Below are 22,412 nucleotides of genomic sequence, written 5' to 3'. Positions count from 1 at the left end.
TAAACATGAGTGCTTACAAAGTCTATATTAGCACACATAAGAGTCAGTTGGTAAAAGAACAAACATGTTTTTTAGCCCAAGATAATCCAAGTCTTCTCTCCCGTTGTCATCTTTCGAGGCCATCTTGGGTGCATAAGATTAGGATCCAAAATCTTGTTTAAGTTTTAGGAGGCCTGCTTGGGGATTTCATCACCCTTTGGATGTCCTCAACTCCAGCATTCTGACAAAGTATAAAAATTGAGAGGCGAATCCAAAGACACCTCTCTTGAAATCAAGATTTTGTCACTCGGGCTAAGCCTCAAGGAAATTTATACCCTTGAGAATTGAAAGAGGAGAAGTGGGTTACCACTCCTCTCGGCTATGTGACATCTTTTTGGTTTCATCTACGGATTTGGGCCTCATGTACCTTGGGTATATCGAGGACTCCCTAGCTAAACCAACTGTCAGCCTTGCAGATAACCATCTATGGTGTTAATGTGTTTGAAGTGACTGATTGAAACATTTGTAAAACATACACACTCCTCGGTGCAAGTATCAAATTTTGAGAATCAAAAACTTCTATTTGGTTGTTCCTATCTATTGCTTGATTTTTTACTTGTTGAATGAATGTTTGCCAAACTTGGTCAATCCTAGCTTAGGGCATACTTAGCGTAGTCACTGCCTATTTCAAAAAGTTGAACAAAGTTGAAGCAAAACAACTGAGATCTCTCAAAGCCAAGCAGATTCAAGAATTCATGTCAGAACAACCCAAACCCAAACAAAAGTTTCACAAGAGCAAATTCAAGCCATCTCAGGCATACCAAGAACTTTCAGCCAAGAGAAAGGAAATAACACCAAGCCCTCAAATTGCCAAACTCCACAAAGCTGTCGATGAAGCCTTTCAAGACGCTTGGTTAGATCACACCTTCCAACTTAACCAACATCCAGGAGTTAACCCTGCTTATGCATTACTAACTAGGTATGATTTCTATGATTAGACCCCCTTATTTCTCCACATCTTCTTTCATAAGCTTCACTTTAGAGTCATCCTTGTAGGAAAGCCAACCATCTTCCAAATCCACAATCTCACCAAGGTTATCCCTTTGACAGAGCTTTGTCTAGGGTAATCTAGCTTTGTCACTTGTTCTCCCTCATCACCTTGAGCTAAAGGTTGGGATCCAAAAGTGGTCAATCTTGTGTTCTTCCTAAAGGATCATTAGTCTATCCTTAAGTTAACACAATCACCACCAAGTTTGCACATAGGAAAGCAGACCTTTCATGCTTTGGCAACATATATTTGAAGTTAGAATCCCCAACCCAATCCTCCTTAGGTTTTGTCATATAGCTTTTCCTCAACCTAAGAAATCATTTGCTTAGAAAAACCTTCCCCTTTTGCATCCATCAGCATTGTTGCATCTCATCCCTAGGAAACATTCAGCATTTTCATGCCACCCTTCACTTGATTAGGCAAGAAGAAGGAAACAATGGAGCCCTATCATTTGGATCAAATAGCTTCACTCCCCTTGAGCAATCAACCATCCTTTAGCCCAGAGAACATTAGACCATCACCTACTAACATTGAAGCTTTCATGAACCAACCAAGAAATACAGTATTAGTGAGTGCTATTATAGACAATAACAAAGAAACAATCATGGCTAACTTTTGAAGGGACAACATTGGAGCCTTCACCTTTGGAAGACCTCCTCCCTTATCAGAACCATCTCACCCATTGTTTGGGCAACTACCACTCCCAATAGGCTCTTATGATTCGAATTATCCTCAATGTGTGCCAAAAGAAGAGCCTCAACCCACCCCATATGATCCAACAGACCCAAACATACTAGCCTCCACTCAAGTTGAAATCTCCCTTCCACAAGCCAATCCAGCCACCACCACTCAACCATTGGTCCATACCACTCCATCCCAAACCCCCTTTGCCCAAAAGACCTCATCATTCACTCCCTTTACTATTGCTATTACTGCTCTCCAACCTAGCCTTCCAAATCCACCCATCTCCCAAATCAGTGCTAGTATCTTTGGCCAACCTCAGCAATATACAATCGGGATGCCACCCATGGGGTCAAGTAGTCTACCTTTCATCACCCCCAACTTGTTTACCTCAGCTCAGAACACAATTCCATCATTTCCACTAGGTCCTTGGAACTCAGTGCCATCAGCCACAAATCCACAAGCTACTACCCTCACTCCACAAAGCTATCAAACCCCACAAGCTACTACCAATGTTCTGCCAAGCTCTCAAGTGACCCAAGCTCCTACCACCACTCTACCAAGCTTTCAAATCCAGCCACCAAGCTATCAAACCCCATCAGTTCCATTCCCAAGCTTTCAATTCCCACCACCTCCACCACCAACTAATCCATTACCTCCTATTACCAACTATTTTTCTTTTCCACTTCTAGGAGGAAATCCACCACCACCAACCACCAATTACTTGGCCTCTTTTTCCATGTAGACACCTTCCCAGATGGGGGCACAACCCATATATATTGGTCAAACTCCTCAAATCCAAAGTCAAGTTCCACAAGCTCCCCAATCCTTTCCCCAAGCTTCACAACCATCTTATACCTTACCTCCACAAAGAAATCCATTTATCCCATAGCTAGCTTGTGTTCCTCAAATCCAACATCAGTAGCAAGCCTCACAACACATGCAACAATATGTGCCACCTCCACCTCAGCAACCCATCATCCACCATTCAGTTGCACATAATGGAATTATTATTGAAATTTTCTTATAATGGACACTTGAATAGAGCTGAAATTACTAAAACTTTCAAAGAATGAAAATCAATTCTTTTAGTTTTGAGGAATTCCATAATTGGTATTTATATCGCTCATTATAATGGTTCCACATAGTAGTTCTTTAGCACTTCTTTTATTATCTTGTTGATCAATCAAATTATAATATTATTAATTAGATAAATATTAAATAACAATACATAAAACCATCAAAAAGCTCATCATAGAGTCTCATGGCTTTGGTGAACCATTCGAAGGGAGAAAGAACAATATGGACATGCCGAATAGGGGTGATTGGACACATCTATTTACTCTTTCTGCTCATGTCTATTAACAAGAAAATATCAAATACTACACAATATGCATGAAGATTCATGCTTCAGTTGATCTCAAATACAGTTTGAGATCAATTTCTAATTTAGGATCAAAACAGTGAGATTGCAAGATCTTCAATTGAATATTGACTTAAGATTCATGAAGGTAATGTTAATGATGTCAAGTTTCCACAACAAGACCAAACTTCTAAAAACCATTCAACCAATCTTTGGTAAGTTGTTCTTTTCTCTTGGAAGCTTACCATCCCAAAAAAATCACACAGTGTTAGTAACTCTCCTTGTGAAGTTCAAGCCAAATTTTTAGGTCATCGATCCAAACCAAACCAAAGTTTGGAGTAATCTCCCTGTAAATTTGATTGAACATTTGAGCTGTTACATCAATTTATCTCCAATGACTTTTTAAACTGATCAAAACTAAGTAAAAAATAAAGCTGTTTGTAAAAGGAGTGTTCAAAATTAAAACATCAAACCAATATTGCATTGATACGTTTGTTGAAAAAGAAACTACAGAAGTATTAGCTAATGATCTTCATGAATTGGTTTAGTTCTCATATTATATGTGTAAATCTAATACAATGCCTGCTTCTTTATGCATTGTGTGGGTGTTCATAATATTAGCAAAAAATATAGCAACGTGGAAAGATGCTTAATGAATAGATTCCTCTATTACCAATGTGTGTTGTCCCCGGCTTGAATTTGTTAAGGAAATTAGGATAAAATTTAATACCTTCTTAAATTATATGAATACCCTTAATGCGATGGATCCACTAACTTGTATATTCTTGATGATGTGATTATTCAATTTTTCTTGCAAGTTTTGCATATATAGTTTGACTGCTAGAACTGTAAGTATCTTCTTGAAATCACTTTCAATATTATTTTTTGCTATTTCTAATCGGCAACGATCTTGATAGTATATATAAGATTCTATGTGGGTGAAGCCATGTAGGGACATGGCCCTACATGGGGCATGTCAGAAAGATATGATTATATTCTATTAAAATTTTGAAGTAAAAGAAGTCTTTAATGTCATGGAGTTTAAAGCACATCTGTAACATGAAGATTATGGTAAAGATGATTATGAAAAAGAAATATCTCCATGTGTGAAATGAGTCTTACATTGAAGGCAATATGTGGTGCATTAGATATGGATGAATGGAATCTGCTTGCCACATTCACGTGGAAGAGGAGTAAATATTATACACAACAATGAAGACATCAAATATAAATATACAACATAGATATAAGATGGTATGTATTTTGAGAAATGACATGGATTGAAAAGTAGGGTTTACTATTAGAGATGAAATATGCGGTGATAAAATAAGACAAATTGTTAAGCTAGAGATAAAATAATCATGCTATACTATGATAGCATTTCTGATATAGCACAAGTTTATTAATAAGAAAATGATGCCCCAAAATAGCAAGTCCTTCATGTCATAACATCACTAATAGTTGTGTCATTAAAATTCTAGATCATACCTAAAGCGAAGTCACAAGAAAAATTAACAAAATACACTAATTTATTGATGCACTATAATCTAGCTTTGTCAATGTCAGTATTATCTATTTCAAAGGTTTCAAAATTTTTGAATATCTTTAAGAAAAAGTACCCATGCCAGATCATGAAACTCTAAGAGTCCCCGTATAATCCTAGTCTCTTACAAGTTTAAGAAACTCAACCTGTATATCATAACTATAGTCTAAAAATATCATGATTGTGAACATAGAAATAATTGACCATCCTTTTATATCAAATATACTAAAAATTGTAATCAATGAGAACATCTCAATACTTTCTTTAGTTGAAATAGAAATGCAAGATTTTCCTTAAAGAAATTTGAATTCCACTGCTGGGCATATGCACCGAGTTGTGGTGCCAAAAAGGTGACAAGGAATTTTTTTTTCCTATTTTAAAAAGCGCGTACACGCTATGGCTTGGGCAACCCAAGCCATAGCGCGTGTGCGCTATAGTGCGTATGCACTTAAAAAAAATAAAAAGTATATATGATGGGCTACAAACCCGTAGCCCATCATTTTCATCAGCATTTTATTCTACTCCTATAGCGAGCAGCGCGTACGCGAGTTGAAGACTCAACATTTGCACCACCATTTGCCAAAATGCCTCCTCGTCGATGAAATCCAAGACCACAAGCACACCCACGACGACACCGTAAGTGATATAAACCTAACTTTGCATTGTTTGATATATTTTTCATATTGTTTTGTAAGTTTTTTATATTCTTTTGTAGGGTTTTTACAAATTTCATTTAGATTTGTTTATTTATTTGAATTTCAATTGATTTTTTATCAAGAAATATTCATAATCAACCAAAAAATCCACAAGAACATCAAAACCCTCAAGAACCTCAAAACCAAAACCCTCCTCAAGAAGAAGAACAAATTCCACAACCCGAACCAATTGCAAGGCCTCCACCAGGCACACAAGAAAATATAAGAAATGAAATAGAGAGAGGAAAAACTAAATTAGAAGGAATCATTGCTCGGTTGAAAGAATCTGGACAAACCAATCCAATGAGGGCTCAATTGGCATCATCCCTCGAATCCATTGACACTTAGATAGCCTCAGTTAGTGGTCAGTTAGATATTTGGCGGGCTAAGAGGGATGAACAAAAAAGATTTTATGAAAATAAATTGTCATATGAAGATGTTAGAAAAAAGGAAATACCAAAAGGTAGTATATGTACATTATTTAGAAAACCCGGTGAGAAAAATACTGTTAGAGAGGGTTCTAAATGATTCCCCATCCATTGGTGCATACATGATGCTATTTGAAATAATTTTTGGGATAGATGGTGGATGGTTTTTGATGCCCCTCCTTGCAACAATCACGAGGTCCCCATGTATTTTTTGAAGAAATTATATTGTGAGTTTGTCCTTGGGGAGATCCCCAATTATTTTGATATGTTAGACTCCCAAGGTAGAGGTGGGGGGTCATCATTTGAGAGGCGAGGAGCACGTAGTGACCCTAATGTAGTTAGGGCAGCCGTGGTCCATCCATAGTGCGAGCATGTGATTATTCCTTCAGTTGTGAAGGAACATGTAGAGGCCAGTACTCTAGGGACCATTAATGCTTTGACGCAGACCCTCATCCATTCCACGCGCCCATTAGTTGAGGGGGAGCCTTCTATACATCATGGTCACATGTGCACTTCATGCAAATCCCTATGCATATTTGGCACTCATTTCAGAGATGGTGCAGATGATGCGCTTGTCATCGATCAGTTCCTGAACAAGACATTTGGCATTGACACACAGGTAAATTACTAATTTGATCACATTTCATATGTATAGTGAATGATTAATTAATTAGGATTTATTTACATTGTTCAAAATGTTCCTGGGCCTAGCAGTGATCCTCCAGGCCCCTTTTTTGTCCCTTCGACGAGTCCTGAGGTATGTATCAATTTAATCATTTTAATTAAAACATATATTTATTACGTAATCATATTAAGGATTGACCAAAAAAAATGCATGTGCATCAATTCTCCACAGGACCCTCAACCTTTACCACAGATGCAGAGCAAAGACATCATATGAGCTTCACACAGGTACAGTTGTTTCATGTTAATTTAATTCATTTGATTATATTTATTCCATGTTTCATGTTAGATATAACGTGTATTGTATGACATGCAGCTCATGATGTCAGACACACCTCCTCATCTGCGACAGTCTGTTGATAGTGGAGTGGCTGCAGCTGTGGCTAGCTCACAGCCACTGACGGAGGTATGAAAGAATTTTCTTCATTTTAGTTGTTGTTTATAATAGTTAATCTCAAAATTTATAATGTTATTTATAAGTGATTATATTTATTGAATTTTTGTAGGGTCTTGTCATTCCTGATCGTCCACGAGCATTTGAGGTTGACTTACAGAGTGACTATTTGTTGGTGGTAAGAAAATAATTGATTTTGTGAGTACATATATTTGATTTCAACATATAATAAATATTGATTCATATCTACTTTCTTTGTATCAGTTGGACCTGGAGAAGAGCCTCAACAAGAGGTCAAGTGAGCGTGTCAGGAGGGCCCCATCATCTCCACTGTCTCCCTCCACACGACGACAGAGGACGTCAAGAGACTTGTTTTCTTCCCCTCGTGGGAAGGAAAAGATGTAGTTGAGATATTTGATACATATATATATAGAGACTTGTTTCCTTCCCCATGTATATATATAGGCATCTGAGAGACATATTCGATACACATTTGATGTACATATGTCATTCTATATTTGATGTATGACATATTTGATGTATGACATTATTGGTTAATATATGATATGTTTGTTCATATACGACATTATTGGTTATCATAATATATTATGTGTTTGTTAATGTATATGACATTATTGGTTATCATTTTATATTATATGTTTGTTCATGTATGACGTTAAATTAGATATGTTCGTGTATGACATTAAATTAGATATGTGCATGTATGAAATTAAATTCAATTGCTAGAGAGTTTCCATTATGTCTACCAACTAGTAGATGTTCTTTTTTTCTTTATTAGTATTTCTCAAAAACTGCAAAGAAGCTGTTTCTAGTGAATAGTTGTAAACAATTGTGATCATCGACTTCATGTACTCATGGCTTTGGCTGCGAACACTTGTAACTTTTTCTATAAGCATCCATGGCTTTGGCTATGTGCACTAGTGGCTTTGGCTGTGACCATTTATGGCTTTGGTTGTAGGCACAATATAGCCTTGGCTGTAGGTTGTCTTTCTTGTTGCATGTCGAAGTTACCTTCAAGAATATCATTAGTCTAAGATCATTACAATTAAAATACTATGACATAATACCTTGGAAATAATAATCTTTAACCCATTACTTTATTTGTTAAAACATCATGTAGTATCTACTGTAGTCCTTCTACTCAAATATGTTTTCAAAAATACTTAGTATGACAAAGAAATGTCTATGGAAAGCTTGTCAAATAGGATATTGAAGAACTAAATGTGGATAGTGATTAGTACCCATCAATAAGAACACATACATCTTTCTCAAGCAAGCCATATGACATTAGCAAGTAATTTATAAATTTCCTTTGCGAATAACTAGAAGATGCTATAAATCTTAATACAGAGTTAATCACGAACTCATTATTCCATCCAAGAAGCATATATCACCCTAAGCCAATTAACCGACAGGATAAAAATTAATTCAATTTCAACAAAATTTTGAGTATAACAACCATCTTAGGGATTCTTACAAGAATTAACACGATGTTCACAAGAGCATTACAAGTTCTTGTAATGCTATTTCACATATTGTAATCATATTCAGTTTTGAATGGCCATTTGTGTTACAAGCATAAATGTTCTTTAAGGTCTTTTAATTCTAGACATGAATTTTATTATGAAGCTTTTTTATGACAACCCACTCAATGCATATATTGTTGTTCCACATTATGCTAATTTGACTTTCATTGGTTGATTTGGGTCTAGACATGACGTTATTGACTACCTTTTTTATATATTATTTTTTTGTAGTGAGGTTCTAGCCTGAATGAATGTATTAATCATCGAAGTTGTGAACCTTGGTCGAGATCCTTACAAATATATTTTCAAATTGGACCTCAAATAGTTTTCTCAGTCACCCCCTGTACACAGATACTAAAATTGTAGTTAATTACAAAATTAATACTGAATTAACACAAGTTTAATTGAGAAGTATTATGTACCTCAATAGGCTAGATTATTATTGACCGGGAAGCTTTTTCTTAGAGCAGTTGGTTTCCTAAATCTTTAGTGCAATGAAAGTCTTATGGAATGTGGAATTAGGTCTGCTAGCTAAGGAACATTCTTTAAAAGGTAGAGGAAACTCAAGACTCACGTGTTTCCAATCAATATAAATGTTTAAATCGCTTCTCTAATTTTTTCTATTTATGATCTTCTTAAAACTTAACTTTCTAAATGCATTGATGGGGAAATAAAGATCTTCTAGGAACTAAAGGCTAATCATGTTTAATACTTACAATTCTCTATTTTTATCTAATAATTTAAAAAAGATTGTACAAGTGTTTTCAAAGAGCAACACTTGTCACTAACATCATAAGAAGGAATATCCAAGGAGACTTACCACTGATCCCCCACCACCAAATTCAAGAGAAAACAAAATTCCACTACTAAAGAGATAGTAACAATGATCATCCCTAGTCTCTCCCTTATCACAAAATGATTACCATCAAAATTTGCATTTCCAATTGCGTCATGTGCGTTGAAGCGATAGTAACATTTTCACTCTCTTACTTAATGTCTCCCATTTCTGAAACTCCTGGGGAAGGGCAAGGCCATCTTCTCAGTACTTCAAAATACAATGAGTTCTATTTTTTCACATATTGATAATCATTGATTTAAAGTATAGTCGAAGTATTGACAGCCCATAGATATGCCCCATCAAAGATCGCAACCCTGTGGCATTTAGTGACCCTTAGGGACATTCTGGTTCAGCGTGCTTGAGAATGTTCGAGCACTGAAGGGGACAGGAAGAGGTTGGGGATAGGGTTTACCTGGCCACCCGAAGCTAATGGAGCAGACAGTTTGATCCCACGATGAAAGATGAGAGAGATTTGGCAGTTGGCAACTTTGTACTGGCCAACACTACAAGTTTCAGCATCACTCGAGATGGCATTGTAGAATGAAAACAAAATATAATCTCCAAAAAGTGAGAGAGTTTATTGTAGGTCTCTGCAACATAGTCCTGTAGGAATTGGAATCTCATCCATATCTCACACGAGCTCCGAGATATGCCCCGTCAAAGATCGCAGCCCTATGGCATTTAGTGACCCTTAGGGACATTCTGGTTCGGCGTGCTTGAGAACGTTCAAGCACTAAAGGGGAAAAGACAAGGTTGGGGATAGGGTTTACCTAGCCACCTAGAGCTAATGGAGTAGACAGTTTGATCCCACGAAAAAAGATGAGAGAGATTTGGCAGTTGGCAACTTTGTACTGGCCAACACTACAAGTTTCAGCATCACCCGAGATGGCATTGTAAAATGAAAATGGAATGTGATCTCCAAAAAGTGAGAGAGGTTATTGTAGGTCTTTGCAAGACGGTCCTATAGGAACTAGAATTGCATCCATACCTTGTATGAGCTCCAAGATATGCCCCATCAAAGATCTCAGCCCTATGGCATTTAGTGACCCTCAGGGACGTTCTGGTTCAACATGCTTGAGAACGTTCGAGCACTGAAGGGGATAGGAAGAGGTTGGGGATAGGGTTTACCCAGCCACCCAGAGCTAATGGAGTATACAATTTCATCTCACGATGAAAGATGAGAGAGATTTGGCAGTTGGCAACTTTGTACTGGCCAACACTACAAGTTTCAGCATCACCCGAGATGGCATTGTAGAATGAAAACAAAATGTGATCTCCAAAAAGAGAGAGAGGTTATTATAGGTCTCTACAACACGGTCCTGTAGGAATTGGAATCTCATCCATATCTCACACGAGCTCTGAGATATGCCCCGTCGAAGATTGCAGCCCTGTGGCATTTAGTGACCCTTAGGGACATTCGGGTTCGGCGTGCTTGAGAACGTTCAAGCATTGAAGGGGACAAGATAAGGTTGGGGATAGTGTTTACCTAGAAACTAGGAGCTAATGGAGTAGACAGTTTGATCCCATGACGAAATATGAGAGAGATTTGGCAGTTGGAAACTTTGTACTGGCCAACACTACAAGTTTCAGCATCACTCGAGATGGCGTTGTAAAATGAAAATAGAATGTGATCTCCAAAAAGTGAGAGAGGTTATTGTAGGTCTCTACAACACGGTCTTGTTAGAACTAGAATCACATCCATACCTTGCATGAGCTCTAAGATATGCCCCATCAAAGATCGCAGCCCTATGGCATTTAGTGACCCTTGGGGACATTCTGGATTGGCTTGCCTGAGAATGTTCGAGCACTGAAGGGGATAGGACGAGGTTGGGGATAGGGTTAGAGAATTCCAATTTTTATTTGTTCAAGGCTAAGAGATATATAAAAAACTACATTTTCAATTATGATCTCAAGGCCTGCATGGCAGTCCAAGTACATGGATGGATGATGAAATAATTATTATTGAATTGGATAGACCACTTTGTAAGAAAAATTCCATGTGGGGTGTTTCTCTCAAAAAGGTGTCTTCTAGTATTTGATCATCATGGAATCCATATAACATGGAAAATAATTGATAAAGCAAAGAAGTTGGGCATAGATTGTGTGTCACTTGTAGCGTATACCATCTATAGGTGTCAATCATTGGATGTTAGTTTTTTCTCACCATTAAAATCTTACTTAAAACATATTTGCAATGTGTGGTTGGCTAGGAACCCTCAAATCAATATTGGTTGTGAGGAGTTAGGAATGTTATCCAGCAAAGCCTCCAATTTGGCACTTACACCCGATAATATAATGACTGGTTTCCATAGGATAGGGATATGGTCTTTGAATAGGGAGGTTTTAGTGAATGATATAGGCCCAAGAAAGTGCTTCATTGTTGATGAGGATGGAAAATAGGGATCTAAACCACAACCCACAAGTAGTGGATTAGAAGAAACAACTACTGTAGATGATGCAAATATTGATGAGTTGTAAAGCAAGGGGGAGGAAATCACCATTGAATCCTTCCTAAAAATCAATGGCTTATTAGTTGAACCAATTAACACTTTGTTGAGGAGTTATGGACAAAATATGAAGGGACTAGGTACAATTGCACCTAAAAATACCCAACCAGAAAACCTGAACCAGCTAGTGGACTAATATAGGAGATAAAACCTTGAGAATACAACAAAAATTGACATTAGATTAAGCTTGCTAATGCAAGATTCACAAGCAGATTGGTTGTAGGAGGTTGTCACAAACCTTGGGTAACCAAATACTTGTGGGGATGAAAATGTTTCCCTTTTAATTCCATCCCCACCACATGTTGACCCCAAGGACATCATCTAATGCTTTGCAAATGGTGGCAACCATGATGAAATAAATAGTTAACAATTTTTTGATACCCAGGCCCAAAATGACTATGATGGAGATGTTGATTTTATACGTTACATGTCACTAGATAGAAAACAACATAGTGGTTTACCCAGTAGATTCCTATAGCTACCAAAGAAAAGGATACAAAATTCTAAGGAACAAGAGAGACTAAGAAGTTATTTGAGGCTAATGCACTTTACATGAAGGAGAAGATCAGGGATAGGAAAGATGGGAGAGAGGAAAAGATTGCAAGAAATGAGATCTTAGATGCTATAGAGAGGGGAAAATGAGTTGCGGAGAAGGTTGCACTAAAGGAATAGAAGAGGAATGAAAGAGAGGATAATCTAAATGTTTGAAAGAGATATAGACCAAATATTGGAGGTGCACCTTCAACAACTATAGAAATTATATTTACAACACTAGTGGAAGGAGATTTAATTGCACTAGCCCTAGAATCAATTAGCATGCCCAACATACCTCTTCTCCCATAGAATAAATCACATTCTGATATGTTCAATGCTCTAATCCCTAGATTAGGAAATATTCTTACTTAATAAGTGTAACCCCAAGCATTGTCACCATAGTTGGCAACAAATGGTTAGAAAATTCAATATGTATCCTAGAACAACAAGTTGTGCGTGTGTGATTTATCTTCACATAAAAAGGTTTACCCATCTCAAAAAATCTTTGAATTATTCGAATTTGAGGATACATACCAATAAATTTTGCAAAAAATTGTGTCTGAGTTGTGTCCAAAAAATGTTTCGCATGTGGCTCGCGATTTTGGCTACCAATCCTCCTTCTTACAACATCTCTTTGATTAGGGGAAACACGTGTTTATTTTTCCAAAAATCTTCGATCAATGATTTCAAGGCTTCACTAATTTCTTTATCCTTTCGCAGTAGTCTACCGCTAAATGTCCATAACTCATTTTTTGTTGGATCTTCCAATCTCTCACGCCTTAGCATGGCTCTCCTTAGAGTACCTCTACCAATTTTTAATGTTTTGCTTGTCTTTCTCATGAGTCGAGCTTTCTTCATTTGGCTACTTACTATTGTCGATGTAAGTACTCGTCTTGCCATATTACTATCTTTGGTGCATGATTTCGAACCCAATTTGTCATAAGCATTCATTAGATTCTTTACAATGTTTTTTTCATTTGAATCATCCATCGTTCTTAGCCCAAGAATCTTCATGATAGGCTTTGCTTCATGAATCCTCTTCGAAATTCAATTCTTCATTATTGCTTTGCAATTTTCTTTGCTCATGTAGTAATTTCATTTTATCTCTTTTAATTGCCAAATCTCTCTCGCTATCTTCATTTGTTTGATTTTTTGGTTTCTTCCTTGGCATGATGATGATTTCTACATGTCAAATTATTCAAACATTTTAATTACTTAAAATGTGTAAATTATAAATTATTCAAATACATATAAAAATTATAATTATTTGAATGAATACACAATATATATATAAAACGACTTGTCAAATTTCTAACCATTTCAAAATAACATTTCATTGAAACATACAAATTTCAATGAATTCACTATATATTAAACATGTCAAATTATAATCAAATTTGTATCTATATATCAACAAACAATATTTAAAATAGATTGCACTAACCTTTTCTATACAAGGAATATTCAAAAAGTCTTCAAATCATGTATCCAATGATTGAATTTGGTGTTTGCTAGCTGCCAAAAGTGTTTTCCACCTTGAAATAGTGTTTGTTAGCTTGAAATAGTGTTTGCCACCTTGAAAGAGTGTTTGCTGTGTTGAAACCTGCAATTTCTATCAGGATAACAAAGTGCAAAACAGAACAAAAGCAGAGAATGAATGAAATGTGCCCCAAAGTTTCTTTTTGACCATTTTTAGGTGATTTCACATAGTGCGTACGTGCTATAGCGCGTATGCACTATGTGAGAACACATCACTCTCCACCCTCCCTACTCTCTCTCTCTCTCCTTACTCTCTCTCCCCTCTCCCATCCCCTACACATTCTCTCTCTCCCCTCTCCCATCCTTTACTCTCTCTCGGTCTCCCTCTCCCACTGCCTACTCTCTCTATCTCTCTCACCCTCTCTCCTCTCCCATCCCCTACTCTTTAGATCTCTCACACACACTCCCATCCTCCCTCTCCCACTTCTTACTCTCTCTCTCTCTCTCTCCCCCATCTCCCTACTCTGTCTCACACTCTCACATTTGCTACTCTCTCTCTCCCATCCCCTAAACTCTCTCTTTTATAGATACACACTCCCATCCCCCTCTCTCTCTCCTCTCCCATCCCCTACTCTCTACTCTCTCTCTCTCCCATCCCCTACTCTCTCTCACACACTCCCTCCCATCCCCTACTCTCACTCTCTCTCTCTCTCCCATCCTATTCTCTCTCTCTACCACCTCCTACTCTCTCTCACACTCTCTCCCATCCCCTACTCTCTCTTACACACACTCCCATCCACCCCTCTCTCCCATCCGCTACTCTCTCTCTTGGGCTTCTCTCTCTCTCTCTCTCCCCTCTCCCACCACCTACTATCTCTCTCTCTCCCTCTCTACTCTCTCTCCGATCCCCTACTCTTACTATCTCTCTCTCTCTCCAATCCCCAACTCTCTCTCTCACACTCTCTCCCATCCCCAACTCTCTCTCACACTCTCTCTCATCCTTTCACTCTGTCTCTCTCATCTCGTACTCTCTCTCTCTCTGCCACCTCCTACTCTCTCTCACACTCTTTCCCATCCTTTCACTCTCTCTCTCCCATCTCATACTCTCTCTTTGCCACCCCCTACTCTCTCTCACACTCTCACACTCTCTCCCATCCCCTACTCTCTCTCTTTCATAGACACACACACACACACACTCCCATCCCCCCTCTCTTTTCTCTCCCATCCCCTACTCTCTAGATTTTTCACATGCACTCCTATCCCCCTCTCTCTATCTCCCTCTCCCTACTCTCTCACACTCTCTCCCATCCCCTAATCTCTCTCTCTCACTCTCTCCCATCCCATACTCTCACTCTCTCTCTCTCCCCCATCCCATTCTCTCTCTTTGCCACCTCCTACTCTCTCTCACACTCTCTCCCATCCCCTACTCTCTCTTACAGACACTCCCATCTGCCCCTCTCTCCCATCCGCTACTCTCTCTCTCCCCTCTCCCATCCCTTACTCTCTAGATCGCTCACACGCACTCCCATCCCTCTCTCTCCTCCTCTCCCACTCCCTCTCCCACCACCTACTATCTCTCTCTCTCTCTCAAGTTCTCTCTCTCCCTCTCTACTCTCTCTCTCTCCCATCCCCTACTCTTACTCTCTCTATCTCTCTCTCTCTCTCCAATCCCCAACTCTCTCTCACACTCTCTCCCATCCCCTACTCTCTCTGACACTCTCTCTCATCCTTTCACTCTATCTCTCTCATCTCGTACTCTCTCTCTCTCTTTGCCACCTCCTACTCTCTCTCACACTCTTTCACATCCTTTCACTCTATCTCTCCCATCTTGTACTCTCTCTCACACTCTCTCCTATCCCCTACTCTCTCTCTCTTTCACACACACACACACACACACACACACACACACCCATCCCCCCTCTCTCTTCTCTCCCATCCCCTACTCTCTATATTTTTCACATGCACTCCCATCCCTCTCTCTCCTCTCCCACTCCCTCTCCTAGGTCACCTACTATCTCTCTCTCTCAAGTTCTCTCTCTCCCTCTCTACTCTCTCTCTCCCGTCCCCTACTCTTACTCTCTCTCTCTCTCCCATTCCCAACTCTCTCTCACACTCTCTCCCATCCCCTACTCTCTCTCACACTCTCTCCCATCCTTTCACTCTGTCTCTCTCATCTCGTACTCTCTCTCTCTGCTGCCCCCTACTCTCTCTCTCACTCTCTCCCATCCTTTCACTCTATCTCTCCCATCCTTTCACTCTGTCTCTCCCATCCCGTACTCTCTATCTGCCACCCCCTACTCTCTCTCACACTCTCACACTCTCTCCCATTCCCTACTCTCTCTCTTTCACAGACACACACACTCTTATCCCCCCCACTCTCTTCTCTCCCATCCCCTACTCTCTACATCTATCATGCACACTCCCATCTCCCCTATCTCTCTCCCTCTCCCTCTCCTACCGCCTACTAGATCTCTCTCTCTCAAGTTCTCTCTCTCCCTCTCTACTCTTTCTCTCTCTCCCATCCCATCCCTTACTCTCACTCTCTCTCTCTCCCATCCCCTACTCTCTCTCACACTCCCATCCCCTAATCTCACTCTCTCTCTCCCATCCCGTACGAGCTCTCTCCGCCACCACCTACTCTCTCTCACACTCTCACACTCTCTCCCATCCCCTACTCTGTCTCTCTTACACACATTCCCATTCCCCCCTTTCTCTCTCCCTCTCCCACTGCCTACTTTCTCTCCCCCATCCCCTACTCTCTCTCTTTCATAGACACACACTCCCATCCCCCCCTCTCTCTCTCCTCTCCCATCCCCTACTCTCTAGATTTGTCACATACACTCCCATCCCCCCTCTCTCTCCCTCTCCCACTCCCTCTTGCACCACCTACTATCTCTCTCTCTCTCTCAAGTACTCTCTTTCCCTCTTTACTTTCTCTCTCCCATCCCCTACTCTCACTCTCTCTCTTCCATCCCCTACTCTCTCTCACACTCTCTCCCATCCTTGACTCTCTCTCTCTCTCACCCCCATCCTATACAAGCTCTCTCTACCACCCCCTACTCTCTCTCAAACTCTCACACTCTCTCCCATCCCCTACTCTATCTCTCTTATACACATTCCCATTCCCCCCCCTCTCTCTCTCTCTCACACTCCCTCTCCCATTGCCTACTCTCTCCCATCCCCAACTCTATCTCTCTTACACACTTCCATTCCCCCTCTCTCTCTCCATCCCACTCCCTCTCCCATCGCCTACTATATCTCTCTCTCTCACTCTCTCCCTCTCTCTCCCATCCCCTACTCTCACTCTCTCCCACACTCTCACACTCTCTCCCATCCCCTACTTTCTCTCTTACACACACTTCCATCCCCCCTCTCTCTCCCTCTCCCACTCCCTCTGCCATTGCCTAATCTCTTTCTCTTCCATCCACCCTCTCTCTCCCTCTCCCACTCCCTTTGCCATTTCCTACTCTCTCTATCTCTCTCTCCCCTCTCTCATTCCCTACTCTCTCTCTTTCACACACACCCATCCCCCCTCTCTCCTCTCCCATCCTCTACTTTTCTCTCTCACTTGCTCTCCCTCTCCCACTGCCTACTCTCTCTCTCTCTCTCTCACACACTCTCTCTCTCTCTCTCTCACTCACTCTCTCCCTGTCTACTCTCTCTCTGCTACCCCCTACCCTCTCTCACATTTTCACTCTCTCTCTTTCTCTCTTACACACATTTCCATCCCCCCTCTCTCTCTCCCTCTCCCACTCCCTCTCCCATCGCCTACTCTCTCTTCCATCCCCTACTCTCTCTTCCATCCCCTACTCTCTCTCAAGCTACTCTATCTTCCCCCTCTCCCATTCCCTACTCTCTCTCTTTCACACACATGCACTCCCATCCTCTTCTCTCTTGCTCTTCCTCTCCCACTCCGTCTCCCACCACCTAATCTCTCTCTCCCCCATCCCCTACTCTCAATCTCTCTCTCCCAACTTGTACTCTCTCTCACACTTCCTCTCTCTCCCATCCCCTACTTTCAATCTCTCTCCCCCATCCCATACTCTCTCTTTTCCACCTCTACTCTCTCTCTCACACTTCCTCTCTCTTGCATCTTGTACTCTCTTTGCCACCCCTACTCTCTCACATTTCCTCTATCTCCCATCATATACTCTCTCTGCCACCCCTACTCTTTCTCACTTCCTCTCTCCCCTCTCCGATCCCTTACTTTCTCTCTATCTCTCCCACACACACAAATAGCCATTCCCCTGCCCCACCCCCCTAGCTCTCTCTTGGTTTTGGTTTGTAATTTAGGTCTCAATAGTGCGTGTGCACTATAGCGCGTGCGCACTACCTCAAATTCAATAACATTTTAATAGCGCATGCACACTATAGGGCGCACGTGCTATTCAAAGCTTTGCATTAAAACCAAGCCTAAGGCTTGGTTTTGCCTTGGAGATCCAACCCAAAGGTTTGGAGTTTATAAACAGGTTTGAGACGTGTTTTCTAGCAAACATACAAAAAATTATTGATTTTTCTTGTGTGCTCCCCTTCAAGATTCCTCATGGTTGGGTATCGATAAGATCAGGTTACATAACATTATAGGTCTCTATGTTAGCTATCTAACCATATAATTTGTTTTTAATTTGAACTATTTTAAGTCTTTCATCTATAATTTCTTTTGAATGTATGTTCATTTTTTGTCAAAAACCACCATGTACTAATTGGGCTATAGATTTTAGGTCATTCATCGAATTTTGTAACAACTTAGTTTTTTAGAAACTAGACTCCATTCTACACACTTTGAAAAAAAGAAGTTTTGATTTTAGATTAGTTTTCAATCATTTCTAGGGAGAGCACACATATATTTTACATTTTTGGGATGGGTCTAATTAAAAAATTCATTAAAAAAAAAATACACATTATTAAATTACCTGAAAAATCTGGGATAAACTACATAGTGTTAGGTAACTTTTGACTGGAGTGATTAAAGAATTTCAAAAAAAATTTAAAATTTTAGGGGGGCCACACTTTGTACTATGTTATGTTTTTTTGGAATAAACAGTACCACTTTCTGTGGCCCCCTTTTTTGAGGACCTAAAACTAAACCATTTTGAAAAAAAATTAGTAGTTTAGAAACTAGATTCAAAGGACTATGACTTTTATTTTTGTCATATCTTAAAATTTTGAGCGTAACTATCTTCAAATTCTTGTTGAAGTCCAGAATTTGCTGATTTCAGGAAAAAGGTGTCCACTTATACCCCCCTTTTGGGACCACAACTTTGTGCACTTACCCTGCTTTATATTTTTAACAACCATAACAAATATGCCTTTATTTACCAGTTCTTGCATCTCCAATACAAATTCAATTTTATCAGCATAATTGTAATTCAAAATACCCTAAACAAAAGATCAAAAAGAATTGAGGGTAAGTATCTAAGAAAACATGATATCCTTAAGGTAAAATTGATCTTTTTTTGCTCACATGTACATGATCAAGAGTCTTATGACTGATTCTAAAAAGAAGTTGATTATGATCTCTATGTGTTTGGTAGAGTCCACCATTAAATTCCCTTGTGATTCACTATCATTATGTCTCCCTTTCCACCTAGGATGATTTTCTAGATGTACTCCTAATTTATCAGTATGACAAGTCTTGTTAGAGCTGCAAGCTTCACTACCATGAACATGTTCGATTGGAGATCTCAATTCAACATCTTAATCATGCTTATGTGAGAAATTTAATGGAGTTCATACATCACCACATCATTTGAAATGTTTTTAATAACTACCTACTCTTATCCACTCCTAATGTTAATAGTAGAAAATTCCTTTGAGCATGTATTTCTCAGGATTGGTATCATCTATAATTAGCTTCAATGATCTACTTGTGAGAGAGATGTCTAAACTTGTCAACAAAATTCACAGATTATGACAATTTGAAGTAATATCTTGCTAAGGATAAATTATTTATTTCAATAATTACTGGTGTCTCAAAACTAACAAAAGACACCCTGTGAAAATGCATCTTGCATTTTCTTGAATCCATAAGTGACCTTATATGAGGGAGAAATTATACTAGAATGTACAAGACCTCTATATACACAATATTCTTGAACTAGGTCATCAAGCATTCACATGTTCAGCTTCATTCGGCTAAGTTCATTTGAGAAGAAATACACATAAGAAAATAAATTCATTCAAAAAACCTGTGACAACTTATCATGATAGAAAAAATGGAGATGATACCTTCTATTTGGAAAATAAGTAAATATCTCCAAGGAAATACCAAATTCAAACTCATGCTCAGGTTGCATGTGTCAACATTCACCATCGACCCTAGTCGCAAGGCTAACTAACTTATCAAGATTGTGTATCCCACAAATGAAATTGGTATAAATGTTACAACCACCAAATTTGGAGGGCATGGAAATTCAATCATCACTATCCTATGTAGTACACTTAATTTCATATGTTGGAATCATTTGATGACTTGTACACATGATAGTCCAATAGTTTTTAATGTCATCTTCATCACAATTTTTCTATGATAGTCTAATAGTTGCAGGTGGCATCTTCGTCACAATTTTTCCATGATAGTTTTGCTGGTATGAATTTTTGCATAATCGAATTCATTTGTCCAAGGTATAGAAGAATTTAGATTGGGATGCACCTATGGTGAATAGGGTTTCTAGCCAAGTCATATTTTGTAGGTCTTTGAAGCAAATTTTTGTCGAAACCCTAGGTCTTGTTTTCTTTTAAATTTTTTGGGCGCGAAACTAAAAATATGCGAAGATTCCCATCCTTTTCAAACTTTCCATGCCCTCAGTGACATCTTTTCTTTTGTGTTTTTGACTGCCTGATCCCTAAAAGATCTATGACAATCGCTATCTCACTATGAAAAGATACAAGTATTTTACCCTTAGCGACATAGCGACCACCACTAAGTTGAAAAGCGGTACCGTCAAGTGGAAATATGGTGACTGGAGATTGTATTGTTTTAGAGATTTTTCATCACATTTATAACAGACATGTCAAAACCTGAAAAGGAATTACAACATTGAGGTACAAAAGGTGTCAACAAAAATCTTAGCTTTTTCGATTAGTCGCTTTGTCGCTATCGGAGAAATTGGGCACCTTTCCGTTAGCGACATGACGCTTTCACCAAAAATAATGGCCAATAGTCAATTTTAAATTTTTCAATGATCGTAAGTTTTTTTAGGCTGTGTGGTGCACGTGCTATTTTATTATGTGTCAGATGCATTAACGAGGGTAGTTATGACTTGACTCACCTTTATCTTTCTGACCCTGAATTTTGATGAGTCACCAAAAATTGCTATGTTGCTATCGAAGAATTGGTGTCTCTCGTCGTTAGCAACATAGCACCCAGATGAAAAGTAGTATTACGGAAACTTTTTAGAGTAAATGGGTCCCAGAAAGTACTCCATTAGATATCAATTATAAAGCTTTGGAACATGTTGGAATCTAATGGGCTACACATATATGCTGGGAAAAGTGAAGACACTGGGATTTACTATGTTGCTATCGAGAACTTGTTCTTCTCACCATTAGCAACATAGTGCCTGATCGAGAAATAAATAAATACAGGTCCCAAGCAGCATGGTAATATAGCCAGGTCTTAAAAAAATTGAATCCAAATGCCAGCGGGGCAAGATTTCATCACGTCATCAATGATTGGACCCACACCCTATTCACAAAATATATGAAAGACTCTGATCGTTAGATCTATCTCAGATCCATGATCGTCACTATCTCGCTATGGCGAGTTGCACGAAGGTTATGAATAGCAACATGGCAACAAGGGGCCCACCATATTTCTTTTGAGAAATGCATCAAATGTCATCCACATGATCAAATTAGGATCAATGACGGGTGTTATCTTGCTATGGCAAAGTGCTCACTCTTTATATATAGTGAGATAGCACCTAAGTGACATGTGTCCTCAAAGTTCTATGGGTCCAATTTAGAGGCACCAACAATGAATGAAAGGTAAACATAGAAAATTTTCATTGGGTTGACTGCCAGCTTGCTAAGAGGAACATGAGTGATCTTTGCTTGCATCCCTGGATCATAGGATTTTTCACAAATCCATGGTGTAAATTTGAATATAGAAGGTGATGCCACCCTATGCATTTATGAGAGATGAAAGCTTCACGTGTGAAGAAAAATAGAGTATAACACAGAAGATTTTCTCAATTCCACCATACTCAAACAAAGATTCGGAGCATTTCTAAGTAGAAATAGTTGTTGAGAAGACCGTGCTAGATTTGGTAAGATTGTGAAGTAGTTTGTTTGTAGAAAGATTGCAGTAACACTAAGAAGAACTAGAGCAAAATTGAAAGTAAGTACTTGCATTATAATCCTTCTACTATTTCAATTCCTTTGAGAGTTAATTAAAATGGCTCCAAAATAGAAAGCATTTTTTGGTCAAGAGAACTATTTGGATAGGAATGTCCACAATGATTTTTTTGAATTGCTCCCTTCTTCCACTGTTGAAACTGTAGAAGTTAAGAGGCTAACTTCATTAAACCCTAGGCTAAAAATAGTAGATGGGTTGTATGACAAAGGAAACTGGGTTAGGGATGCAACAACTTCACAGATTGGTCTCATTTTATTCAAAAAATGGTTTTCAGAGAGGAACCTTTTTGCCTCACATACCAACATCTAGAATTTTGGTCTAGGGAAATTGGTG

The sequence above is a fragment of the Cupressus sempervirens genome, chromosome 2 (assembly GCF_028749045.1).
Source record: "Cupressus sempervirens isolate cs-2001-9-10 chromosome 2, ASM2874904v1, whole genome shotgun sequence".
Lineage (NCBI taxonomy): Eukaryota > Viridiplantae > Streptophyta > Pinopsida > Cupressales > Cupressaceae > Cupressus > Cupressus sempervirens.
Note: the sequence above shows the minus strand (reverse complement) of the source record.